Source organism: Lissotriton helveticus, chromosome 7 (assembly GCF_964261635.1).
Source record: "Lissotriton helveticus chromosome 7, aLisHel1.1, whole genome shotgun sequence".
NCBI lineage: Eukaryota > Metazoa > Chordata > Amphibia > Caudata > Salamandridae > Lissotriton > Lissotriton helveticus.
In genome coordinates, this window is record NC_136068.1 from 1,554,894,475 (window position 1) to 1,554,907,351 (window position 12,877).

General features: G+C 46.2%; 1 protein-coding gene across 2 annotated transcripts in view; it reads right to left on the minus strand.

Annotated features, from left to right (window-relative positions):
* Positions 1 to 12,877, minus strand: part of HSPBP1 (HSPA (Hsp70) binding protein 1) — a 201,687-nt gene that overhangs the window by 133,510 nt on the left and 55,300 nt on the right. The gene's annotated exons all lie outside the window — the stretch shown is intronic.

The window sequence follows — 12,877 nt, forward strand, 5'->3', positions numbered from 1 at the left end:
GAGTTTTTTTTTTAATTTCAACATGTTTTATTACATTTGTATACAAGAACATATTGGCAGTTCTGTTACAGGGTTAGCATAGGTTGTATCGAGTGCAGCTTGTACATCAGCATATTGAGACGTTATGGCCCGTTTGTTTAGCTAACCTCACCTAGGTCCATAGGTATAGTACAGGCGTTCGGATCACCGTTACATATACATGTTTGATGACCCCACCATGGTCCCAGCACATACATTACAAAATATCAGGTCCAATAGGAGTAATTGGTTCAATACATTAACACTGAAAAATAGTTAACGAGCTGCAGATTCGAATATGAAAATTTGAAGACAAGACTGTTGTCGCCCTCTCATGTGTCCACCCACGTCTTCACACCCCTGTGTAGAGAAACTGTTTCTTGCTAACTGGCATGTTAAGTGTCTTTACGTATGTATGTATATATGTATTTGGTCTTTTACAGCACAAAGCTATCGAAAGGCAGAAGAACAACGTACATGACCAAAGGCAAAGATACAGTCATTGAGGGATTGGAGGGGTAGCAAATTCCTCCGGGTAAGAGCGGTCTGTAACTGCCTTATGCTGTAATGTTCAGCAGAGGGTGTGTCTTCAGATCCTTCCTAAACTGCAGCAGGTTTGGCCAGTCATGATGGATACAGGGATGCCATTCTAGAACTGTGTGCATAGATGGAAATCAACTGTTTCCTAATAGGTTGAGCGAGTCCTGTAGGCAGGTGTGGCAAGAGAATTCAGAGATGGTGAGCTTGTCAGAGGTGCTGATTATGAAGGCTGTAGATGATGCAGCTGGTTTTGAAAAAGGTGCGGCCCGACAAGGAGACCTTGTAAAATTCCACCAGGGCGAGGATGATGGGGTTATCTTTCTTACAGCTCTTGATGAGGCATGCAGCAGCATGTATACTGCCCTGAAATGGAGCTAGTGTGCAGCCTGGGAGGCCTTGCAGCCGGGCCTTCCCACGATCCAAGATGCGAGAGAAAAACGGTTTGAAAGTCAGTTCTGAAGTTGCTTTTTGAGAAGAACGGTTTCACTTTCTTAAGCAGAAAGAGCTGGTACCAAGCTGCCTTGGTTCTTTGAGGATAAGGTGAGTGTACAGGGTGAATCACCGGTGAAGGTAATGGTGAGAGCTGGGATTCAAATCCATCTGGTTTACGTCATTGGGCCAGTTTTAGAATAGGTGCTGCTACCTGCTCTTGGCAATGAGAATGAATTCTGTTTTGGTGGGTTTACGCTTTAGTAAGTACTAGTCATCTGGAGTAGCAGTGTTTGAGGAACTGGATGTCTAGAACAAAGGAAACTTCCCTTTTTACCAACATTCTTTTACTAGTTTTACATAATGCTTTATTAAATTGTTACAGTTTTCATGCAAAGAAATAAGAAATCACACCCCAGGACAGTTCATTACGGACCAGTTTACTACAGACAGGTTAATAACATGTGACACCAACAAATTAGTGTGGTGCAATATTACTGTAGTACAAAAGGGGGTGGTCCCAGGATGCTTGTTTCCGGTCCAGGGAAGACATGGCTTGGCAGTTCGGGCTGGACTGTTCCCATGAGGCACAGGGTCAGACTGATTTGCATATGGCCATGTCTGAACTGGGGTGGCTGAGTGAGCTAAAGAATGGTGATGGATTAAACCCAGATCAGTTGACTGGGGGTGAGTGTTTGATTTGCTCAAACGCTCCGTCCATCATCCCCTTTTGTATCGCTTTGTTCGCCCTAAGTGTGGCAGGGTATGCTCAGACGTGAGTCGCTTGCTCACTTGGCCACTGGATTCAAGATAGCCTGGCTGATGAGGATTATGAATCCGAAACCGGTCCCAGGATGCGTGTTTCCGGTCCAGGGAAGACATGGCTTGGCAGTTCGGGCTGGACTGTTCCAATGAAGCACAGGGTCAGACTGATTTGCATATGGCCATGTCTGAACTGGGGTGGCTGAGTGAGCTAAAGAATGGTGATGGATTAAACCCAGATCAGTTGACTGGGGGTGAGTGTTTGATTTGCTCAAACACTCCGTCCATCATCCCCTTTTGTATCGCTTTGTTCGCCCTAAGTGTGGCAGGGTATGCTCAGACGTGAGTCCCTTGCTCACTTGGCCACTGGATTCAAGATAGCCTGGCTGATGAGGATTATGAATCCGAAACCGGTCCCAGGATGCTTGTTTCCGGTCCAGGGACGACATGGCTTGGCAGTTCGGGCTGGACTGTTCCCATGAGGCACAGGGTCAGACTGATTTGCATATGGCCATGTCTGAACTGGGGTGGCTGAGTGAGCTAAAGAATGGTGATGGATTAAACCCAGATCAGTTGACTGGGGGTGAGTGTTTGATTTGCTCAGACGCTCCGTCCATCATCCCCTTTTGTATCGCAATATTACTGTAGATCACAGGAATGGGCAAGACAACATGTATACAATCCAAATAGTACATCCCAGTCGGGTGAGTATAAATGTGCACTAATAGCTATCAGTCAGTCCAAAGCCACAAAAGAGGGAGGGTGACACAGAATGTAACATTTAATTTCATTGCCATCAAAAATAAAGGATTCACTTCTATTAAGGACACTGAGGCAAGGATTATCCCATCCAGGAAAAAGAGGGAAACATTCTTTCGACTCACATATTACTTCATTAAGAGTAAGTAGGTTTACTACAAGTCACAAAGATGTTCCTCAATTACATATTTTTGTTTAATGATGCCAGATGTTGTCTCGAGAAAGGCTTTCCTATGGCATATAATGCTTTTCTCTTGATGAATTCAGATGAGAGTTTACTTGATACATGTTTGCTGAAAGAACTGGATAACAGATTTGTATTGCTTTATTAGGATCAGACCAGAAGAATGTATAGTGAGTTAAAAGGAGGTTAGCAATTCCTCGCAAGAAGAAAGAGAACATTAGTATTTTAACAGAGGACTTTATGACAGGCTGATTACTGTGATTGATGGAACATGGTTACCTTTTTGCTATGTGATTTACCATTGTTGCTTAGGACTTAACTATTTTAAAATTAAAGGAATGTACTTGGTAACGACTGCTGTGCAGGATAAAGTAGAGACGTATACACATAATCCTTACCTCCTTGGCTTTAATAGATCTAAAAGTAAAGAAGTCCCAATTGGTCCAGGACCATAGGCTATCATACAAACTACAAAGGTAGTTGCTCATACACTCGTTTGTATTCAGGAAACTCAGTAGACACTAGTCATTATATCCATATATCTAGACAGCATTAATATGAATGTAGAAGAAACAATTTTCTATATATATACATAGGGCACCATCAACAAGACTGTCACAAGTTGTTGTAAGAGAATTTCATACATATTTATTAAATACAATCTTATCAATTGACATTTTATGTCTATACAATAAAAATTACAAAACACATTAAAACCAGTATCACAGTACTGTAGGGTAGGTTAAAAAAAGAAGCAGTTTGTCGACGCAGCGTTTCGTTTTTTTCTAAGTTAAAAACACCTTCTTCAGGACAGTTTCTTTAATTTAGCAACAGAAAGCGGGACATGTTGATTCTCTCATGTGAAAATGTTCCACTCTCATCGGTACCAAGTTATCAATATTGGTCCTGTTCAGTACTCTATTTGAGTTACCTTTGCTCTTGGTAGACAAAGCCGCATAAGCAATACAGCGGAGCCACCGTTATTAAATTCAAATGTTCATAGGTACCAGATTATCAATATTGGTCCTGTTCAGTACTCTGTTTATTTGAGTTACCTTTGCTCTTAATAGACAGAACCGCACAAGAAGATACAGCGGAGCCACCGTTTTTGAATTCAAATGTTCGGCCTTGATACTAAATAGTACATATGGGTAGTCGATATCTAGACAATCCTCTGTCCAGTCACAATCCTGCTTCTACAGATGGGAAGTCTCGAGGGAAAGGCCTCCTAGATGTGTCTCTTATCACTTAAGATCGATCCAGATATATTAATTCGGCCTCCCTGCTCCATCTGTACTGGCGTCTGACGTCACGTCTTGGCGATTTAGATCGTGATCTCACGATCCAAATCGCCAGGACATGATCGAAAAAACCGAAACGCTGCGTCGACAAACTGCTTCTTTTTTTAACCTACCCTACAGTACTGTGATACTGGTTTTAATGTGTTAGGTAATTTTTATTGTATAGACATAAAATGTCAATTGATAACATTGTATTTAATAAATATGTATGAAATTCTCTTACAACAACTTGTGACAGTCTTGTTGATGGTGCCCTATATATATATGGAAAATTGTTTCTTCTGCATACACATTAATGCTGTCTAGATATATGGATATAATGACTAGTGTCTACTGATTTTCCTGAATACAAAAGAGTGTATGAGCAACTACCTTTGTAGTTTGTATGATAGCCTATGGTCCTGGACCAATTGGGACTTCTTTACTTTTTGATACTCAATTCCCCTTGTCCCGTATTGGATGAGTAAGGGGCCTCTCTCTTTATATTTTTTAATTTGTTAATAGATCTAAAACAGTCCTTCGATAGTGCATTTTACTTACTCCACCATACTGCACAGGACAAAGTAGAACGGTGAACTGAGCCCGAGCAATTGTCACAGAGAGGGGCTTAAAAGAACTGAGCCATGGAAAGAGAAAAGGGAGACAGCAGAACATTGGAAATAAAAGTCTTGGAAGTGATTGATCTGAACAAACAAGTTACTTGACCTCTGGAATGCTATTTCTGGTAGAGACAATCTAGCCAGAGATTCTTCACCCTTTGAATATTTCTTTGGTGTCAGGCTGGATACGGAAACTCTCTGGCCATTTTACGCCACTGGGTGGTACTGTAGGGGGTCTGCACGGTTGCCGTTCTGCTCTGGAAATGACGCGTGGGTCCTATCAATTAATCGATCAATCAGGGATGTGTGAATCGCACTACTCATCCGTGAGGCTCTTAAGACGCTGGGAGAGGAGGGATTCGAGCAGCTCGGTCTCATCCGAAGAGCCAGGTCTTGAGGCTCTTCCTGACTGCTTGCAATGTAGAAGTTAGTCTGCTGCTGAGGGGGGGAGTTCATTCCAGGTGTTGGCCGGGATGTAGGAGAAGGCTCTGCCTCCCGTTCTAGCACTGCGGATGCGATGGATTAAGGCCAAGGCACGGTCGGCAGAGCGGAGGTTTATCGTGGGTGCGTAGAGGGAGATTCTTTCGATGAGGTATTGGGGTCCGGTGTTGTGGAGGGATTTGTAGGCGGGAGTGAGCAGCTCGAAGGCCACTCTCTTTACGACGGGAAGCTAGTGGAGGTCTCGTATATTCTGGGTAATGTAGTCTTGTTCTGAGATACTGAGGACAAATCTGGCTACGGTGTTCTGGATGGTCTGGAGTTTGAGGAGTAGAGACTTGTTGATTCCAGAGTAGAGGGTGTTCCCTTAGTCCAGTCGGCTGGTTACAAGTACGTGGGTGGCGGCCTTTCTGGATTCTGGGGGGATCCATTAGAAGGTCTTGCAGAGGTTATTGAAGCACTTGGAAGATACGGCGTTGACCTGGCGGTTTATGGTGGGGGAAGAGTAGAGTATGATGCCGAGGTTGCGGGTGTGGGCCGTCGATGTGGGAGGGTTGCTGAGGGCGGTGGGCCACCAGGTGTTGTGCCATGCGAGGGGGTGGAGACGAGGACTACCGCTGCTCTGAGTTGAGCTTCAGCCAGCTGCTGCTCATCCCGGATGTGACGTCTTTCATTACTTCCTGGAAATTGTCTCTGGTGATGTTGGGTTCCTTGGTGAGGGAGAGAATGAGCTGTGTGTTGGCGTAGGATAATCTGCTGAGTCCGTGTTTTCTGACGATAGTAGCGAGAGGGGCCATGTAGATGTTGAAGAGCGTAGAGCTGAGTGAGGATCCTTGGGGTACTCAGCAGCTGATCTTTGTGGGTTCAGAGAGGTTTTGGCGAGAGTCTGATTCTTTGAGTTCGGCCGGTGAGAAAAGAGCAGATCCAGACTAGGGCAGTTCCTTATATGCCGGTTAGTGTGCAGTGGGAGACGGTGTCGAAGGCTGTTGAAAGGTCTAGCAGGATGAGGGCAGCACTATGGCCTTGGTAGAGGAGGGAGCAGCTATCGTCCGTGGCAGTAGTCTTGGTGCAGTGGTTGCTGCGGATTCCAGCTTGGGAAGTGTGGATGATCAAGTTGGATTCAATGAAGTTAGTGCGCTGGTTGTTGACGATCTTCTCTGCGACTTTGGCTGTGAAGGGGGGGAGATAGATGGGTCTGTAGGTCTTGAGGTCCGATGGGTCTGCAGAGGGTTTTTTGAGAAGAGGCTGTACCTCTGCGTGTTTCCAGTCGTCAGGGAACATGCCTGTTTCGATGGTGCAGTTGATCGTATGTCTTACTTTGGGTGCTAAAGCGAAGGCGGCTCTGTGGAAGATGTGCAGAAGTCAATAGGGGCTCCTGTATGCTCCTCATGGTCTTAGCGGTGTATTCTGTTGTGACATGGGTCCAGGCTGTGAATAAAAGCTGGGTGGCGTTTCCGGTGGAGGTTGCAGTGTCGGTGCCTTGGCTCTATTCAAAGTTGTTCGATCTTGTGATGGAAGTAGAAGCAGAGTTTGTTGCAGAGGATCCTGTCCTGGATGAAGTTCTTATTCGTCGTTCTGATGAGTTGGTGGTGTTCCATCATGGCGGTCTTGTAGGCGGCGCGCGCTTCCGAGGTTTTGCTGTTCCTCCAAACTTTCTCGAGTCGTCGGCATGTGCGCTTGGATTCTCAGAGGTCGGTAGTGAACCAGGCGGTCCTTCCTCTGGATCTTGTACCCGTCGGGGATGGCGGTTGAAATCGTGGGTGCAAAGCTGGCATTGGTCCAGGTCTCTGTGAGGAAGGAGACGTCGAGAGATAGGGTGTTGAGATTTCTACTGCGTGTGTGTAGGGAGCGTAAGTTGAGGAGGATGCATCACGCGACTCCGCCCAGGCGTCGTCCGCGCAGGTGACGTCAGCAAGGTCACATAAGACCCGCCCGGGCACGCCTATGTCAGTTTTCTTCTGAGACTTTTCCGCACCACAACGCGGAATCACCAGATAAAAAACTATGGAAGCATGGGAACCGCGTGCGAAGAGCAGAAAAATGGGAAAGAAGCGGTGACTAACAACACCACACAGAATAGTGGCAACACCGTAGAACCCAAAGACAGGAAAGAAGAAAGAGCAAGCAGAGCTCTGCGTAGCCACCCTGTCAGCACATAGACAGCCTCCCACTCCCGTGCCCCAGAGGCAAGGAACATGCGTAAAGTCATGGTACCCGCAGTAAACCTACCACCCCCATCCAGAGAAAGGGGACCAGTCCCAAGACAGACAGGGACAACAACCCTCCAAGCCATCCAAACCTAAAGGGCAACCACCCATAAGGGACAGGGCAAGACATGGCTAGATGACCCTTAATCAGGGGATAGCACTGGAAGGCAGGAAAAGAAGGACAGGGATAGAAGCAATCCCCCAAACCTGGAGAGCCAGCGCAGCAGGGCACCGGAGCACCGGAACCCCATCCTCCAAGAACCAAGGAGGAATAAACTGCCCCCAGACAGTCACCCGTCAAGAACAAGGAAGGCATTCACACGAGACACAGCCCCCTACCGGGAGGCGAGTACCGAAGACCAACCCCAGGGTCCCCGCAGAATAGGGAAGGAAGGGAGGGCCGTGGAGGAATCTGCGGCTAGAATCGTCTCTATCAGATACATTGATGGGATCTAAATTCGATAAACACATATTATTGGCCTAATATATACAATATAACCTTATAACCATATGATTATATTTTCAGAGTTCATTGTAGTCACACATTAACGGATAATTCACTTTTAGCTCGCCTGCACCTATTGATATGTTCGGAGCCATTTTGTTTCGTTTCTCTGGGTGCGAGTACTGTTTCCCTGAAACCACGTGATTACGCTTTCTGCATGAATCCGTGATGGCTGACTTCGCCATCTACTTCACTCGTTAGTCTGAAGCTCAGGAAAACCCAATGTCACACCTGCCCTTCTTGTGGGATGCGCACATTCTAGCAGAGCCCGTTCCTGTACTCCCCGGGCTACAGATAGACAGGGAGGCACCTTACTGACCTGCCCCCGGAATAGCTAAGGCCTAGGCTATTTGTAATCAATTGTGCCATATATGGGTATTTCTCTTGGCTCACTGACAAGTTGTATCTTTACTTGTAAGGTGGCATTGTGGGATGTATGAAACGTATATATGCTTTGTATCTTATGCATGTAGTCAGTCTCCTCTGCGCACCTCCGAGGGTCGTGTAGACTGAGGCTCCCCTGTCAGGGCTTGTATTTGATGAATAAACAATTGAACCTTCTCCATTGCCGACTGAATTATTATTACTGATATTGGTATATGGGCTATTGGTGAGTATAGTCCATTAGTATTTAATTTGAATCCTTCAGTTGGCGACTCCGCCGGGACTCCGCGATAGGGTCGTCCCCTCCTGTAAACAGGGGTGACGGGACAAGGAGGAGTTCTGGCCGAGTGGGTGGACAGAAAGAGGATCCTGATTTGAAACACCCGTTTGTGGTAAGAAAACAAGCCATTCCACTCTCGAGTCCAGTATCCCTCCCAGCTATTGAAGACCCTACGCCGGAGTCCTACAGGCTTAACCCGAGAGAAGGACAGACTGTGTCGGTCTGTCTAGGTGTCGGCAGTGGAGAATTGGCAATCGACCTGAGTGCACCAGGTGAGTGACATTTGTGATTGGATTGGATAAGGATCACTCAGAGGAAGTGTTTCTTTTTGACAACAGTTAACTGTTTTTGTTTGAAGGTGGCCGGGGAAGCCGGACTTCGAGGGAATCTGAGGATCTACCGTTGCGGCGAAGGGGCTGCACGGGTGGGTACCTCACGGACTTGTTTAGTGAAAATTTGAGACTACACCTGATGCCTTAGCGGAGTACGGCATTACTCGCTCGGCCAAATCCTCTCCGGGAAAGCCCTGGGAGCAACTGGGTATGTTAGGGTTCTGGAGCTACGCGCCCAGATGCCCGGCCCAACCAGAACAGGACCATGGGAGGGCCTGTGAGAGGGTTTGTGGTTCGCCTATCAGGCGCTCTCAGAACAGTCTGACGACTGTTCCCTTTGGTGAGATTTTGTTGGTCTGGAATTCTTTTGAATCGATTCCCTGAACAGGAGTCGACGGGCTCTGTTCGTATTTGAAGACGTTATTTGCATAAAATAGATTCTGAGGAATATTTGCCTTGCACTGTTTTACAGCACTTTATTGTGACGATTGAATGAAAAGCGTATGAGTGGATGATGAGAAGGACGCGTCCAAGTGTGCATGTATTTTGAGATTTTGTGAAGAAAAATCGTGTAAGTATTATCATAATGTCTTGTTTTAGCAAAATATGTTTTGGGTGCTGTTGCCGGAGAGGTACACGGCTTGAAGAAAGACAGCCTGCCCCTCCCGAGGGCAGTCCCAGTTTCGATATGTATGTTAAACATGGTCTACAGCCGATTTTATTTAATACCCTTTGGAACAAGTATACCAAAGATAATTCGGATTTACAATGGCCTCTTACGGGGTCTTTTGATGAGAAAAAGATTAATTATATACAGAATAAATTATTTATGAAGAAAAGCCGTCAATCGATGTTTGATTCCTTGAACTTGTGGTTGAAGGAAGCAAAAAGACGACGAATCAGAGAGGAGAAGCTGGGAAGGGTGAAATCGGGTCAGACAATCACTCAGAAGGCAGAGGCATATGATAAGGGAAAGGTGGAAGAAAATATTGAACGGATGGATAGACAGTTTCGGTTAGAGACCGATAAAAGTTATGTGGCTAGACCCGAGACAGGAGATGAGTTAGAGGATTTGCTGGAAGCCCGACCACCTCCCCCTTATGCCCCACAGGGCTTGTACCCAGCCGTACCCTTGATACGAGCTGACCAGCTGGGAGCCGCATCGACCGTCAAAACACAGATAGGGGCGGTTGCCACGGCCCCCACTAGCGGATCGGGATGGGATGTTCCGCTTTCCCCTTCTTCTCTTCGACAAACTACCTCACCCTCAATATCCCTTCAGCCGGATGCGGCCGTCCCTTCTCCCTTGCACCCTGTGTTTCTCTCCCCTCCGACTCAGATTACTTTAGATCTCCGAAATACAGTTGGTCCGGGTGCCACGCCCAAGCGACCGTTGTCTGACTTGAGTGATCAACGAGCTTACACTCGGTCGCTGTTGGGACTGGAGGAGAGAAGAGCCATTATAATTCAGGCATCCCAGTGGATGCGGAATCCTATTTATACTTTGGAGGACATTTGGAGCACCATGAAGGATTTCGAACCAGTTGCACAACAGCTGGCTCTAGAGAGCATGGCGATCCGATTGATTTCATTATGGGAACAGTGCTTTGAGGAAGGATTTCCTCCTCAAATACTGCGTGATATTAGGGATCACGCTCATAAATTTCATCTCCAAACTGAGGAAGTATATCAGAATGTGACATCGCTTTTGCATTATCGGGAACGGATGCACCGAAAGAGTGCCGAGTGGGGAGCGCAGCACCCCAAGAGAGAGGTGCATCCTCTCTTTTTCCCGGAAGTACCTGAAATAAGGGATAATGGGGGCAATGTCACTAGGGCACGAGTGGACGCTAGGCTTCAGGAACAATGGGTCTACACCCCTTGGAAACGAAGTGAGGTCCTTACGTTAAAAGCCCAGCTCCCTGACCCCCGTAAAAATCCTACAGCTTATTATAAGGAATTAACCGAAGCTGCCAATTCCGCCATCATGACTATAGCTGATATTGAGCTATTTTTTTGGTCTCTTGATTCCGGTAGATATTTGGAGACAGATACATGATACAGACCATGTTCCAGAATTGGGAGGAACGTGGGATCAATTAAAGAATTGGGATAAGGAACGGAAGCCCGGTGAGAAACCCAGGGATGAAGTATTAGCAGTACCGGGTAAAATCGTTACATATATGCAGACTCTTCTCCCTCCTAGAAAGGTAGACTGGGATAAACTAACAGCGTGTAAACAGAAAAAGGATGAAAGTGTCTCGGATTTCTTTACTAGGTTTGAAAAGGTTTTCATAGATTTCAGCGGACAGGACCTTTCTACGGAGGGAGGAGTACGATTATTTGTGAATAGATTTGTTACAAATTTACTCCCGGAGGTTATGTCTCGTCTCCAATCGGCTGAGAGTACATGGACTACGGCTGCTCCGTCCGTCATCCTCAGCATGGCCCAATATTATGAGCATCGTGAAAACGAGAGCAAGGAAAAGTCAGAGAAAAAGACTAAATATCTAAAAACTAGAGTGCTACTGCAGCAAGTAAGTAGAGGACAAAATTCTGGACGAGGGGTGCGAGGTTCGTTTCAGAGAGGTACAATGGCAGGTAGAGGTAGAGGAGGTCCTCCGAACATTGGGATAAATCAATTTTCCTATTGTAAACAGGAAGGACATTGGAGGGCGGATTGCCCTCTGTTGCAGGGCAGGAATGGATCCAGCAGAGGACGAGGAAGGGGTCGAGGGAACATAGACCGAAATAGTATGCGACGAGAGGACTCGCAAAATCAGGGTTCGCGGAAGAATTATTTTGATGACCCCCAGAACAGACAGTATTACAATGAGACTTATCAGGATGATAGGTATGACGGACAGGATTATGCATGAGACAGCCATGGACAGAGCGGGGGCCATATTACAGTACCAGTTGACCAAGAAGGACCTTATGTAGAAGGGGAATTGTTGGGTACATCGGGAAAGTTTTTAGTGGATACTGGAGCAATGAATAGTTCAGTCGCCCACACACTGGTCCCAGGGGCTGCTCTGTCTGGCCAAAACAATGTATCAGTGGGATTCTCTGGAATACCGGTGGTAAGCCCCGTTTCGATACCTCTGCCCTTTACCATAGGCCTCATTTCTAATCATACGCCTTTTCTCTTGACCTCTAATTGTGGTGAAAACCTTTTGGGTTTAGATATTTTGAAGAAATTACATGCACGCATTTATTGTTCCCCTGATGGTGTTTTCCTGACTATGCAGAAACCACCTGTGAAAGTAGCTCAATACTTTGCTAAAAATGAAACACTACCCCCTGAGTTTTCTACGATTCCCCGGACACTGTGGGCTACAGGGGACACTGATGTTGGTCTGTTAAGAATAGCCCCTGTGTCAATAACCTTGAAACCAAATGCCCAGCTGCCTCGCATTCCTCAGTACAAGATTTCACCAGAAGGTGAAGAGGCCGTGATGCACATTATTCGTGACCTCGTTGAAAGAGGGGTGGTGGAAGAGACAGCAGCTAATGTTTGTAACAGCCCAATATTGCCGATTCTGAAAAAGACGCCGATTGATGGTGCCCCAGATTATAAGACCGCATATCGTTTTGTAATTGACCTTCGAGAGGTCAACAAAATAGTGGTCCCACAGTATCCAGTGGTACCAGATATTACGGCGATTCTTACAATGATTCCTCCCACAGCTAAATATTTTTCAGTGATGGACCTAAAGAATGCTTTCTTTAGCATTCCGATTCATCCTGATAGCAGACATATCTTCGGATTCTCATTAGGTGGCCGAAGCTTTAGATTTACGCGTGCACCCCAAGGCTATACTGAAAGCCCTAGGATATATAGTCAGGCCTTGAAGGCAGTCCTTGATGAATTCATTTTGCCAGCAGGAAATTCAATCATCCAGTATGTGGATGACATTTTGGTGGCCTCCGATACAGAAGAAGGCTGTAAAGAAGCAACGGTGATGTTGTTGAATCATTTGGCTGACAAAGGAAATAAAGTCTCCCTCTCTAAATTTCAATATTGTCGACAGGAAGTGACCTACCTTGGCCACTTACTGTCGAAAGCGGGGAGAAGATTGACTCCAGAGAGAATATCTGTAATTACTAATATATCTGTACCTCGTACCCAACGTGAT